The sequence below is a fragment of the Pristis pectinata genome, chromosome 11, assembly GCF_009764475.1.
Source record: "Pristis pectinata isolate sPriPec2 chromosome 11, sPriPec2.1.pri, whole genome shotgun sequence".
Lineage (NCBI taxonomy): Eukaryota > Metazoa > Chordata > Chondrichthyes > Rhinopristiformes > Pristidae > Pristis > Pristis pectinata.
The window spans coordinates 41,601,692-41,614,937 of record NC_067415.1 but is presented as its reverse complement, the minus strand read 5'-3'; the positions used below and the strand labels follow the sequence as shown (position 1 = coordinate 41,614,937).

The following is a 13,246-nucleotide window of genomic DNA, read 5'->3' as shown; positions in this document are numbered from 1 at the left end:
CTGATGAAGCTACACATCTAATTCATCTTTCATTTATTCCAACGAGCAGAATTAAATAATTTCACAGTTTTGAGATTCTGCTATGTTAACAATCCATGAGGTATTGTGACTGTTAGACTAAGTTGGCCCTGATGGGCAGGTCAAATCATTTACATGCTTGGTAACAGGCTTGCAAAACAAATGTTCTACTCTGAGTTTCATCATGGCAAAAGTGTAGTGGATGAGTAGAGGAAATGATGTTCTCAAAGCTTCCTGCCCTGTGGACATCCTTGGCATATGAAAGCTCAAAATAGAAGAGGAACATTTGGAATGGCACTGAGAACTCCATCCTCAGGAGCCCAGGATAAGTGGTGGAACGATCACATCGCCTCTCGAAACTACCCATCCACCTGCATTCATCAAACACCTATTGCCCCATCTGTGGCAGAGTCTGTGGACACCATATCGACAGAAGCAGCCACCTCACAATGCACACGACTGGAGAAGCAACAAATCATCCTCAACCCTGAAGGACTACCTGAGAATATATCATTGTGGCTGGTGTGTTATATGGAGTATAGAGAAACAAAATCCATAAAACTTCATCTTTAATGAAGAAAACTTGTGTTAACTATTATGAACTATCCTTTCATTCAAGTTCATTGATTCATACCAGTCAGTCTTAAGTGGGGGGTGGAATGATCATGTTGCTATTTCAATTTACAGAATATTAATTTTAATTTCAAATGGAAAAAATAAATGTAAGTATAGCTACATCAAATGGGAATCTTCCAACATTACGAAGAGCTTTACACGCAGTCTTATGCGTGTCTATGTAATTGATATTTACTCTACCGGAGAAATTGTTATGTAATCCTGTTACAGTTATTAAATGTGACCGAACTTCCCATCAGTTAGAAAGCAGTTTCTTTGCACGAGATATTCAAAAGCTTTGATATGTCATGGTCAGAGGATACAAGGATCATTGGTAAGAATGCTTCTTCTACTGATTATATTTTGGAATGTTCTACTGGCATGAAGTATTTACAGCAGTTACTTTGTAGAGAGAGTGAGCTTTAGTTATGACACATGAAAGGCTCAAATTCACACCATGGATTCAAAAAAATATCAATTTTTAAAAAATTCCTGGGAACAAATGACCCAGAAATTTCATTTTTTTTAAGAGGAATCTTAGATGGGCAGAGATTCAGGCAGAAACTTTAATATTTCCTCTGATGTACAAAAACCAGATACCGCAAACTAGGCAGCAAGCCTAGGAAACCAATCAAAGGTATCACTACATCATTTATGGCAGCTTCTCCTCTTATCTCACTGTGATCAACAAAGAATTAAGTCTCAGGACTCAGCAGTTGGTAAATTTTATAAGTCGGCTCTTAGATCTTGCTTTTATATGCTGAAACTCTCTCTCCTCTTAACGATCACTTACCTTCATTAAGTTTTAGCACTTGCTGCTGAAAGAACTTTTATCCCTGCTATTGTCATCCTCAGACTTGATGTTTTCTTTGCTCTACTTGTTGGCTGCAAGTCATCCACGACCATAAACCGAGTTCTCTGTGTTTTGCTCGCCCATCACCTGTCCTTTATTACCACATGTGCATTTTGAAAGAGAAGAACACAATACAAAGTCATTGTCCTGAGCTTCAACCCCATTCATGGCCCAATCCCACCTCATGTAACATTTTCATGCCTCGTTTACTTCCGACAATCTGGCCCCTTTTTTGTCTCGCTGTTAATCCTTTGCACAACTAATGTGCTGGAAATTCATCCCCTGTTGTAAACCCTGCACGTGGGAGGTTGTACTGCATGAACATTGAGCTCCAGTTTTGAAATTTGTTTTCATTGACTTCAAACAGCAACCGAGAGACTCCCTCACACCTTGAAAGGTAAATTGAATCAGTGGTCTTGGGAGGGCAAATGAGCGTTTTTCTCTTTCAAAGGGACCACCCCAGCATAAGTCTATCACGTGTGAATGTCCAACGTATTCTGTGCATTGATCAGGACTTTCGCACTTTGTAAACTGAAAGCTTTTCCTTGCGTGCTTCACCATCTTGGAGCACATGAAGGAAAACGGGTAGGTTGCATGTCCAGATTGTGCAAGAGGCTGGTCCATTATGTGTAGAGTCAGTGACTCATCCTTAGGTGGTGTCGTTGGGACCTCGAGGGTCAGGTTGAGTCACTTGGGAAGGCGGTGGCAATGATCATGTTAGAAATTGGGAAGGAGGTAAGAAGCAGGCTGGATGTTGAAGGTGGGTATATGAATTGCAAGGAGATCTGTTGCTGGGGTAAGTATGTAATGTAAATCCACCTGACAACAGCTCTGCATAGCTTGGTCCCTTTAACCTGCTTTCATTGTCTTAAGAGCTTTGCCGTGGTCACAGCTGAATTGCCTACTCTGTTGCTATTCAAGAGAATGGCTATTTTTGCTCATGATCATTTAAGTTTTACATGAAAGGTCATTTGCAATGAGATCAACAGATTGATTTTTATGTAAAGGGAGATTCTTGTGCATTCTTCTGTGTTAAGGAGGTATACAAAAGTATTAACATATTCTTATTTGTTAACTCTTGGTGATTTATGTGAAAGAAACTAATGTTGTGTGTATTTCCATATGTGCATATAATTCTGTCACGAGTTTAAGTATTCTTTTTATCTCTAAAGTTTTTGTCTCTGACCTCACACGTTCTGTGAAGTCCTGCTTCTGAATAAATGGCCTGTGCTGTCCACAGAGCAGGCATGCATGGATAAAAACTACAGAAGTTTGATGCACTGGTGCATTAGTGCATCAGAGATGTAGAGGATAAGAATGAAAATCACAGTCTTCACAGATGTAAGTTGCTGATTTTCGTTTCCAAACCTTCATTTATAAAAACTGTATTGGAAATCACAATAACTGTTGTACCGCACAATAGAAATTCTCATCCCAGAGTATTGCCACCACTTTAATCCCACTCTGATTCCCTTAATTTACTTCTCTGGTTCAAACTTTCTTTCTCTATCTTTAAAACACTGTGTTTTGGCAAATTGTTTTCAGTCACCTTTGTAAAATTCTGCCTTATTGGTTTTGGATTCCTTTGTCACCTAAATGTTTTTGGTCCCCCTTCTAAACCTTCAAGTGAATTCCACTGCCATAAATTCTGGATGTACATTCATTTTCTTGTGACAGTTCATTGCTAAAATACAGCTTTTATCTTCACCTATGATATTGGTGTATTTTTCCTGAGTATTTGGTGAAAAACAAAAATCATTCTGTTATCTTTTTTAAAGCTTTTCCCCATGTGCAGATTAGAGCTCTTACTTTGTTTGGTCTCTTTTGCAGAGTTTAACACATAAGGGGTAAGAAACTAGGCTCTGTTGTTGTTATTTTTGGATGCTATTTTACACCCTAATGTTCAAAAATGGTATCCAAGATGTGCAAGCATATTGTTGACATCATGCTGGTAAAGGAGTTTGTATAATTGCTACAGATGCCTGCCAACAAAATGCAGAATGATCAGATCATGATGTTAATCAGTGCACAACACTGATCTGTTATCAACACTGCCATTTTCAATGAGCACTCTTGTGGGATTGCATAAATAAAGAGGGAACTATATTGTAATGGTGCAAGTATGCAACTTGTACTTATTGTACATCATCTCACGTAGTTTTCTGTGCAGAAAACACACAGTGTATCCCTGGGCAGCATGTGATCTGAAGCCAGAAAATACAACATAAGCCACAGATTCAAGTCTGAAACCATAATTTAGATACTGATCTGGGAATGACAGGATTTGGCAGTTCTGTTGCAGCATAAACCCTCCCTTGAATTTTTTCCACTGAACGTAACATTAAACTCCACAATGGACCCCTTCCCCTTCAAGTGCAGATAAAAGGGTTTATGAATTATTTGCAAGTTAGTATCTTCATTATATGTGCTCGATATTGAATTTCTTTGCACTTGGGGATCTTTTTGTACTTGTCTAACATAACAGTAATTTATTTGGGACAGCTTTTTTTCTTGTGTTGGAATACTTTTTCGGTAGTGACAAGGCTTGTACTGTAAACAATTGTTTCAAGATCTGACGGAGTGGTGGGACTTGGTTTTGAATTGGGCATGAGTGGGAGAAAGAAGCGATAACATGCGGAGTAGGCACTTTTAGAAGAGGGAGGAGAAGGAGGTGCAGAAGGCCACTTCCACATAAGGTGCTGAGGGAGCAGTTCTCTTGCCCTGACTTCAGTGACCATTAATGCTTGAGATGCCTTTGTTTCACTTGAGGTTGTGACTGAAATCTGCTGACTGTTGCAACTATAACAAAAACAGAGAATGCTGGGAGGGAGGCCACAATCTATCTATCCCCTGTTCCTCAACTCCACATAAACAAATAATTTATGAGTAAAATCAGTAACCCGACCCTCCCCAATTGCCAAGATCCTCTCTCCTGTCTTTCATCCATTACTAACCATCACATCCTTCTCTAGCATCAAAATTAAAGCTTTCAGAAAATAATACTCAAAACTAAGCTAATCTATTAAGTATGTCATAATGCATAAAAAAGTATAAACAAACTACACTTATATTTTCCTACCATGCTCTTCTGTGCGTCTTTGCCTCCCCTGCTGGTCATATAAGGTACTACCCCCATGGCTGCTACAAGGCTGCCAACCTTCAATGGAGAACATTATTGCTGAGCCTGGAGGCAGGAGCTTTGCGTTTCTGAGCTGTAGGACAGACATTGGTCATCCCAACATTTCTCCTATTCCACACCTCCACACCAGTTAGTTCAATGTTTCAATATTCAGAGATGAAGACCCTGGAGATAAAAAGCAATACTTAAAATAATAACAGAATTACATGCATATATGCAAATAGAGCTTTAGCCTCCCCCAATTAAATCAGCAAGAGATTACAGATAAGAATGTGATAATACTTTTGTATACCTCCTTAACCCAGAAGAATGCACAAAGCTCTCCCTTTACATAAAACTCATGTTCATGTTCTCATCCAAAAGGTCAGAATTCAGTACAAAGGCAATTTCTGTTGATCTCACTGCAAATGGCCGTGCATGCGACACTTAACTGATCATGAGCAAAAATAGCTGCGCTCTTAGACAGCAACAGAGTGGTCAGTTCAGCTGTGGTCAGTTCAGCTGTGGCCAGGGCACAGCTCTTGTGTTAATCAAAGCAGTCTTCCCCCTTGACTGATCAGTCCGCAATGCTGTTTTGCATCAACTATTACACTTTTAAAACTGTTTATTTTCAAATAAAGTACTTTTCTATTTACTAAAAGCTACAGCTAAAACTGTCGCCTCTTCTGATCACTCAAGAACTATGGCAGGCCTTAGAAGACCAAACTCAGAGGTGTTTTTGTATCCCATCAAAACAATCTGACTTTTTCTTCACCAAGGCCAACTTCCACCTTTATTTGTTTAAAAAAAACAACTGTGCTGCTGTCAGTAAGGTTAAGGTTGGTTTTGTAAGTTTGCTGGCATATATAGTTCGGTCTCTTGTGACAAGTCAAATTATAGCAAACTATTTTACAGAACTTATAGTAGGTCTTACAGAGCCCAAAAGGACTGTCTTCAGATTCTACTATCTCATTCTGGGTTGCAACGGTCTTACTTGGCTGGCTGCCAGATAACAGGGAAGTCATTATCAGGGTGGCAGTGCAGGACTCACAGATGCATATGGGAATCTAATGTACAGGATATTTTCAGTGCAATTCAAACTGTTTGGATTTGAGCACCAGTTTTAAGACTTCAAACAATTTATTGATCTCCAGAACTAAAGAGAACTGTGATTGTATTTGTCCTTGATTATTTAAAATTTTTTAAATTTTAAATTTTTAAATTTCATTTACAGAGTGGTAACAGGTCCTTATGGCCCAACGAGTCCGCGCCGCCCATTTTAAACCCAAATTAACCTACCTGTATGTCTTTGCAATATGGGAGGAAACCGGAGCACCCGGAGGAAACCCACACAGACACGGGAGAACGTACAAACTCCTTACAGACAGCGACGTGAATCGAACCCCAGTCATTGGCGCTGTAATAGCGTCGCTCTAACCGCTACGCTACCGTGCCGCCCACATTATCTGAAGCCAAATATTTGAACCACATAATTATAAAATAAACTTTAGATTTTCCTCCTTGCATTGATCCATGATAATTTAATTTTGCAGTAATATTTAGATTTATTCTGCACTTAATAATGAGTCAAGAAAATAAAAGGAAAAATGGGACACTTCTTGCTTTTAAATTCATTGTGAGCTGAGGATAGACAAAAGAGAAACATTGGTGCTCAACACAAGTACAATAAAGGGCATAATTGCACTTGGATCAAAAGATTCTCTGGCATGTGAACAATTTCAGTTCATGCTTTTCATCCATGTTCTCCATCAAGGTTATTTTTGTTAAATGTGACAATGGCTGATTTTGGCCTGAACTTTTGCAGTTATTTCTCTGATGTACTCCATTATGGTCATTAATGTAATATTTTATTTAAATTTTCAATTGTGTATAAAAGGATTTGGGTCAACAAATATGTCTAACCTCTACTTGAAATACTGTTCCTCACTTTGAAAAGAAAACTTATCTATTCCTTCCACTCACTGCACCACAAGGCCCAAGTGGAAACAAATCATCATCACTCGTATTACTTTGCTCATGTTCTCATCCAAAAGGTCAGAATTCAGTACAAAGGCAATTTCCCTCCAAAGATTATCAGTTTCAATTATAGTTGAACTGACTCTCACTTATTCATCTTACAGTGAATTATCACCTCATGGGCATTGTACAAGTTAATTATTCACAAAATAACTGATGTTAAGAAGGACTTTAAATTTAGACAGTGAATGGGAATTACTGGTACGTCACTTCAGTAATTATTTCAATGTAAGTTGAAGAGTTCAAGTTCACTTTTATTGTTAGTTCACAAGATTATCAACCCAATACTTCTGATGCTTTAAGCAAAAAAAAAAGATCAGAATGAGAGACATGAATGTTTTTGGGGTTAAGGCTCGGATGTCTAAACCTATTCTCTCCAAAGAAAATAAAATGGAACAGAGATGTGATACAGCTTTTAAAATAAAACATACAAATAAAGTGGGAGACACAAGGGACTGCATATGTCGGAATCTGGAGCAATACAAGAGGCGATGGAGGAACTCAGCAGGTCAGGCAGCATCCATTTCCCTCCATGAATAAAGTAGGAGTTAAAGTTATGGGTAAGTTCCTGCTTCAGGGAATTGCACAGAAAATGCATGGAAGCTTGTCCTGGTTGTTATAATTGATAAAATATATTTGCATTATCATAATGCCTTCAATGAAACAGAGCAATTTGCACAAGAATAGAATGTTCTTTTATTTACAAGGTATTTGACTGGTAATATGCTGTTGTTCAGCAAAGTAGCTGAATGTGTGTATCACCCAAAAAAAATAATAGCAATGCATTCCCCCCGTCTGTGGACGACCTGATCTAAAGAAATTGGAAATGGCTTTAAAAAGAACCTTAATTGTCATGGCATTGTTGGTGTTCAACAGTCTGTTACTTTTTAATAAGGAAGAATTTTCAAAATATGATTGTTGCACCAAAAGAAAGGTCTGAATTTGAAGAGCTTCCCTTAGCATATCCTTGATGGTGCCCTTCAGTTTCATTTTGATGAAGTGGCCAGTTCTGTGCCTGGTATCTGATCCAGGGGAATTGAATCTAAACCAGAGCAAATGATGGTGGGTAGAAAAAAATAGCACAATTTTAAAAAATAAAATTCAAAGTAAACTTTACTCGGAAAAACAGACCCAAAAAATACAATAAACAGCGCATGGCTTTCTTGACATTCTTAGTGCTGCTGAGTCTAGATATTCATAACATGATTGGTTCTTTCCACTTGTAGTGTGAGCACATTCTCTGTACAGATAACCATTGCCATCCATGGCCCTCTTTGAGTGATACAAAACTTATAGTGTTTGAGAGGCTTTTACGTAGGACTCAGCCCCTCAGTGTCTATTGGCAGAAAGACCAAGCTTTAGTGCATATACTCCTGCAGCTTGGAATGTGCCAGTTGGCAGCTTTTCCTTATGGACATCTTGTTGTACTGGAAGACCAATAAATTTGGGGCAGACCAAATTGCGTCTCTCACTGAGTTGATGATCTTCCGCAGCACAATGTTTGTCTTGCTCCGAGTCCCTGGGAACAGTTTATAAAGCAAAGAGTCCTCTGTTACAAAGGTGGCAGGATGAACCTCAGCAAGGACGCCTGCATCCTTTTTTCAAGCGTTCTCTGCAAACGCAGAGTCCACAAAGAGATCTCATCCTCATCGCAGCCATTCTAAGGGCAAGTGTGATGCCGACCATGCAGGAAGGATCTGACGAGGAAGACCTCTCTCACCACCAGCCAAGTGAGTTCTTGGTGCTTGTTGGTGAGTTCTGGTGATGAGGCATTCTGCCCAATGCTTTTGAAAGTCTGGGGAACCATCCCACCGTGACTTTGTTCCACAGTGCATGCAGGACATTCTGTGCTGACCACTACCTGATGGACTTGTCATCAAAGGGACTTTTCCCACAGAGGACAGATAATGTGGCAATGTCCAACTGTAATGGAATATTGCAAGTCAGTGGGGCCATGTCTATCCTTTGTAACACCGGGGGCAGGTGTCTGTGTACTTTGGTTCTATTCACAGCTTGATGCAGCCACACACAAATGTGGCCATCAGGATGATGGCAATGTTGGCTACGCTTTTCCCCTGTTGTCTGGTGACTTGTGCATCATGGCCTGTCGGACACATTGAATCTTAGATTCCCGGGTGAAATGGAAGATGACTCGGGTGACCCATGGTAGAGGAGCAGGGCATGGGCCACACCTGCACCAATTATAGCAACACCAAGAGCATCTGGCAGACTTTTCCAGTCATCAAGATGGAGCTCCACTCCCACAATCCCAGTTTTCCTTTAACCTTGCCTATCCACTCCAGCCAATTTTTGTTACACGCCTTGGACCTCCAAACCAAATCCCCAGCACCTTCAGGTAGTCAGGGGACAGCAGACCAGTCAGGCCGGTTGGTGGAGAGCATAGCCTCACCCTTCCTGCAGTTGACTCTGGTGCCTCATGCCAACTTAGCCATAGATGCTGATCAATCTGTGGACTAACCTTGGATCTGAGCAGAAGATGGTGATAGTGTCCAGGTAGTTTTCAGCTTAACTCATTAACATTAAAATGGCCTTAAATTTGTTATTGATTTGGTTGATTTTGCACCATTGCATTCACATTGGGGTCAGATAGAAATGGAAACTGTATCTTTATTTATCTAGGATATCTGGGACAACATTCACAAGGTCTGGGAGTATGATTTAAAAAAACACCTTTTACTGTCATAGGGCAGTGAATACATTTTGCAGAAAAGGAGCTGATTCAGGGTCAATTTTCATATTCAAAAAGCTAGATTCATGGTTATTGAGAAGCAAATTGCAGATATTGGAAATATTTAATAATGTTGTCATTGATTCACTGCAGTTTGAGGATAGATCAACAAATGCTGTGAAATACAATAATCACACATGGCTTTGAAAGATGCCCATTTGATTAGCAGAGGGGCCTATTCTGGGTCCAGCTCTATTATATTTTCTTGAAGTAGTATCTGCCTTCAAAACAAGTGCTGACATAACAATAAAAGATTCCAATATGAGTATTGAATTATTCTGTATTCAATTGTTAATGATCATCTTGCGGACTGATGACATATAACTGCTGGGGATGAATACAAAACACCTTTTTACATGAAAATCTTTGGAAAAGAGATTCATGCTGCCTGCTTTTTTTTTGTTTGTGTGAAGCTGGCAAAACCTGCTTTGTTTATTTGATGCAAAGAGGAGGAGAGAGCCTGATTGTGGAGTGCCTAATGTGACCCAAAGACAGCCTGTGCTTTGTAAGGAAGAGGTGAATAGTGGTTGAAGTGAGTGAAGTGAATTCTTTGTGAACCAAACCTGTGCTGTGCATATTGAAGAATGAATGAAAATGGTGAAGTGTGCTGGAAATCTTGCTGGAATAGGTAAAAAGGAGAAGGGTATCTTGCATTCACGGTTTGGCAGGGGTAATTCCAAAAACGTAGTCAGGAGATAGTTGGAAGAAATAGATGTCAACAACAGAAACAAGGTTCCTTGAATATGATGAGCATGGATGAAGTGCAGGAAGAAGTTGAGCATTTTCACTTGGTCATAAAGATGACTAACTCTTTCAGTGGCCAATTTGACCAACTGCGCAGTCATCTGCAAGAACTGCAAGCAGGAAGGTCACCACACAAAGGACTGTCGGGAAAGCAAATGTTGCAACCTGTGCAGGGAAGCAGGCCACCTGAAGGCCTGCACGTATGCACAGGCAATAAGAGGGGGTGCCAGCACTAACGACACCCCGAGGAACACTGACGCACCCCCCACCAGCACAGGGGCCTCGGAAGAGACCAAGGCCAGGAGGGGTGAGAGCAGACCGACCAGCTTGAGACCCCGACCCCCAGTCACGGACCCCCCAGCCCCCTCCCCAAGAGGAGGAGGGAGTCAATGGAAGAAGAAGTGGAGGAGGGACAAGGAAGAGAATGGCAGGTGGTGAAGAGGAAGAAGGCACAGAAGACACCACCAAAGAGACAACAGGCCATGGAAAACAAGGGGACAGGAAAGAAAATAATGCAGCAGATGGGCACCAGCAACATCTCCCTGTCAGAGGATGAAAGCAGCAGCGGAAGCCGGCAACGGAGGCAGAGGAAGCAGCAGAATGGAGGAGGGGAAACCGAAGAGAAACAACAGACAGGAAGAAGCAAGGGAAGAACCCTGCCTGCTGACCCCCAGATCCGGGAGACCGGGAGCAGCTCAGAGGCCGTTGCCCCCCCAGCTCCGGGAGACCGGGAGCAGCTCAGAGGCCGTTGCCCCCCAGCTCCGGGAGACCGGGAGCAGCACCGCATCCAATGCACCCCAGCGCCGGGAAAGGAAAGAAACTGGACCATCACAGAAAAGGCCAGGGGCACAGGCAGATCCTCCCCCAGAGGCACCTCCAGCCTCGCCACAAGGACCCCACACCCAGGGGGAGACCACTTCCGATATCTGAGCCCAGAATCGGTGAGGCAGTTCGCCAAAGCTGTGGGCATGAGGGCCCAGGACAAATGAAAATGGACTGTGTGAGTGGTACTGAACTCCAAAAGAGCCATGGAGGTAAAACTGGCATCTCTAAACGTGCGCAGTTCTTCGCCAAGGTAAAGGCAGATGTGACTTTCTTGCAAGAGTGCGGGCTGCCGCACCTCTGCAACTGTCGGAGGTGGTCACAATGGTGGTCCCACGGACTGTCAGTGTGGTCGGGGGGGGGGGGGGGGGGGCAATGATTGCCGCACTTCCGGCCTGGGGATTCTGATGTGGGGTGGGGGGGGGGCAACTTCTCAATCACCGAGGTCAGAGAGGTGCTGGGGGGGGCGGCTCCTCGTGGCAGATGTGGTGTACCGGAACACTCCGCTCCGGTTAATTAATGTGTACACCTTGACCGTGTGGAGCGAGTGGCTGTCCGTCCTCCAGCAGCTTCCACTGCTGCTGGCGACATCCCGGCCAGTTGTTCTGGCCGGTGACTTCAATTACATCATCGATGCGGCTGGACGATTCGGCAATGCCGACAACAGACTGGATGGCACCTCCAGACTCCTGACGGAAATGGTAAAGGATGCCAAGTTGCGCGACACCTTCAGCACCCCTGCAGGCAGAGCACAGCCGCAACACACCTGGTCGAGGTCGGACGGCTCAGCCCGGTCCCGGATCGACTTCCTCTTTGTGTCAAAGCCAATCACGGTCAGATCCACCGACGTCACGCCAGTGTTCTTCTCTGACCACCGTCTCGTTCGGGTCTCCTGTCACCTACAGGAGGACCAGAAGGCAGGCAGGGGGGCATGGAGTTGAACGTCAAGCTGCTGACCCCAGAGAGCATTGGGGAACTAAGGGATTATGCAGGTTGGAGAACCGTGAAACCCCTCTTTGACTCCCTTGTGCACTGGTGGGAAGCGACAAGGGAGAACATCAAGAGGTTCTTCATCCGCAGAGGGGTCCAGAAAGCAAGACAGAGTCAGAGGGAACTGTGCCAACTCCAGACAGACCTACAGCAACTCCTCCTCCTGCAGTCGAGGGAGGTGGATGTGAGGGAGGAACTCCGAGAGGCAAAGAGCCGGCAAGCCCAGCTCCACGCCTCCGAATCCTCCAAGATTATCTTCCGATCCAGGGTGCGCTCGGTGGAGCAGGATGAGACGTGCTAACGTTTCTTCTTCCAAAAGGTGCACAGTGGGAGCTCTGATTCACAGCCTTAAGGAAGAGGACAGTACAGTAACATCCTCGCAGACGGACATATTAAGGATCTACAGATCCTTCTATGCCAGTCTGTACGACAAAAGGCTACAGACAGCACCGCCTCCCAGAACTTCCTGTCACGGAGGTCTTAGATGACAGCAAGCGGGATAGTCTGAACCAACTACTGACTGGCTCCGTCTGTTCCTTTGATTCGAGTAAAACTCCTGGAAGCGACGGCTTACCGGTGGAGTTGTACTCGGCTCTATGGTACTGGATGGGCCTGGACCTGCTGGAAGTGTACAATGCTATGCTCCTGTCTGGCAGCATGTCAGAATCCATGAGCAAGGGCATCATTACCCTCATCTACAAACAGGAGGGGGAGAGGGTGGACATCAGAAATTGGAGTCCTATCTCACTGTTGAATGTGGATTATAAGATCCTGTCCAAGGCCATCGCCAACAGGGTCAAGTCTGCTCTGGAACAGGTGATCCACCCGGACCAAACCTGTGCTGTACCTGGCAGGAAGATCTTTGACAGCCTCGTGCTGCCCAGGGATACTATCGCCCACATGCAGGACAGAGGGGTTAACACCCGCCTGGTCAGCTTGGACCAGGAGAAGGCCTTCGACAGGATATATCACATACGTACATGTTGGATATGTCCTCCAAAATGGGCTTTGGGGAGGGAATCATGAATTGGATCCAACTGCTCTACACAGACATCTGTAGCGCAGTCCAAATCAATGAGTGGGAAACAGATAGCTTCCCCATCAAGTCTGGAGTCAGGCAGGGCTGCCCTCTCTCTCCTGTCTTGTGTGCTGTATAGAACCCTTTGCCAAATCCATCAGGAAGGATGAGAGCATCAGAGGGGTGACGTTGCCAGGCAGCGGGGGCACCCAGGTGTAAACCTCCCTGTACATGGATGATGTCACCAACTTCTGCTGGGACCCAAGGTCAGTTCACAGATTG

The 13,246-nt window shown here is 43.5% G+C and overlaps 1 protein-coding gene across 1 annotated transcript in view; it reads left to right on the top strand.

Annotated features, from left to right (window-relative positions):
- tenm4 (teneurin transmembrane protein 4) overlaps window positions 1-13,246 on the top strand; it is a 1,444,950-nt gene that overhangs the window by 67,377 nt on the left and 1,364,327 nt on the right.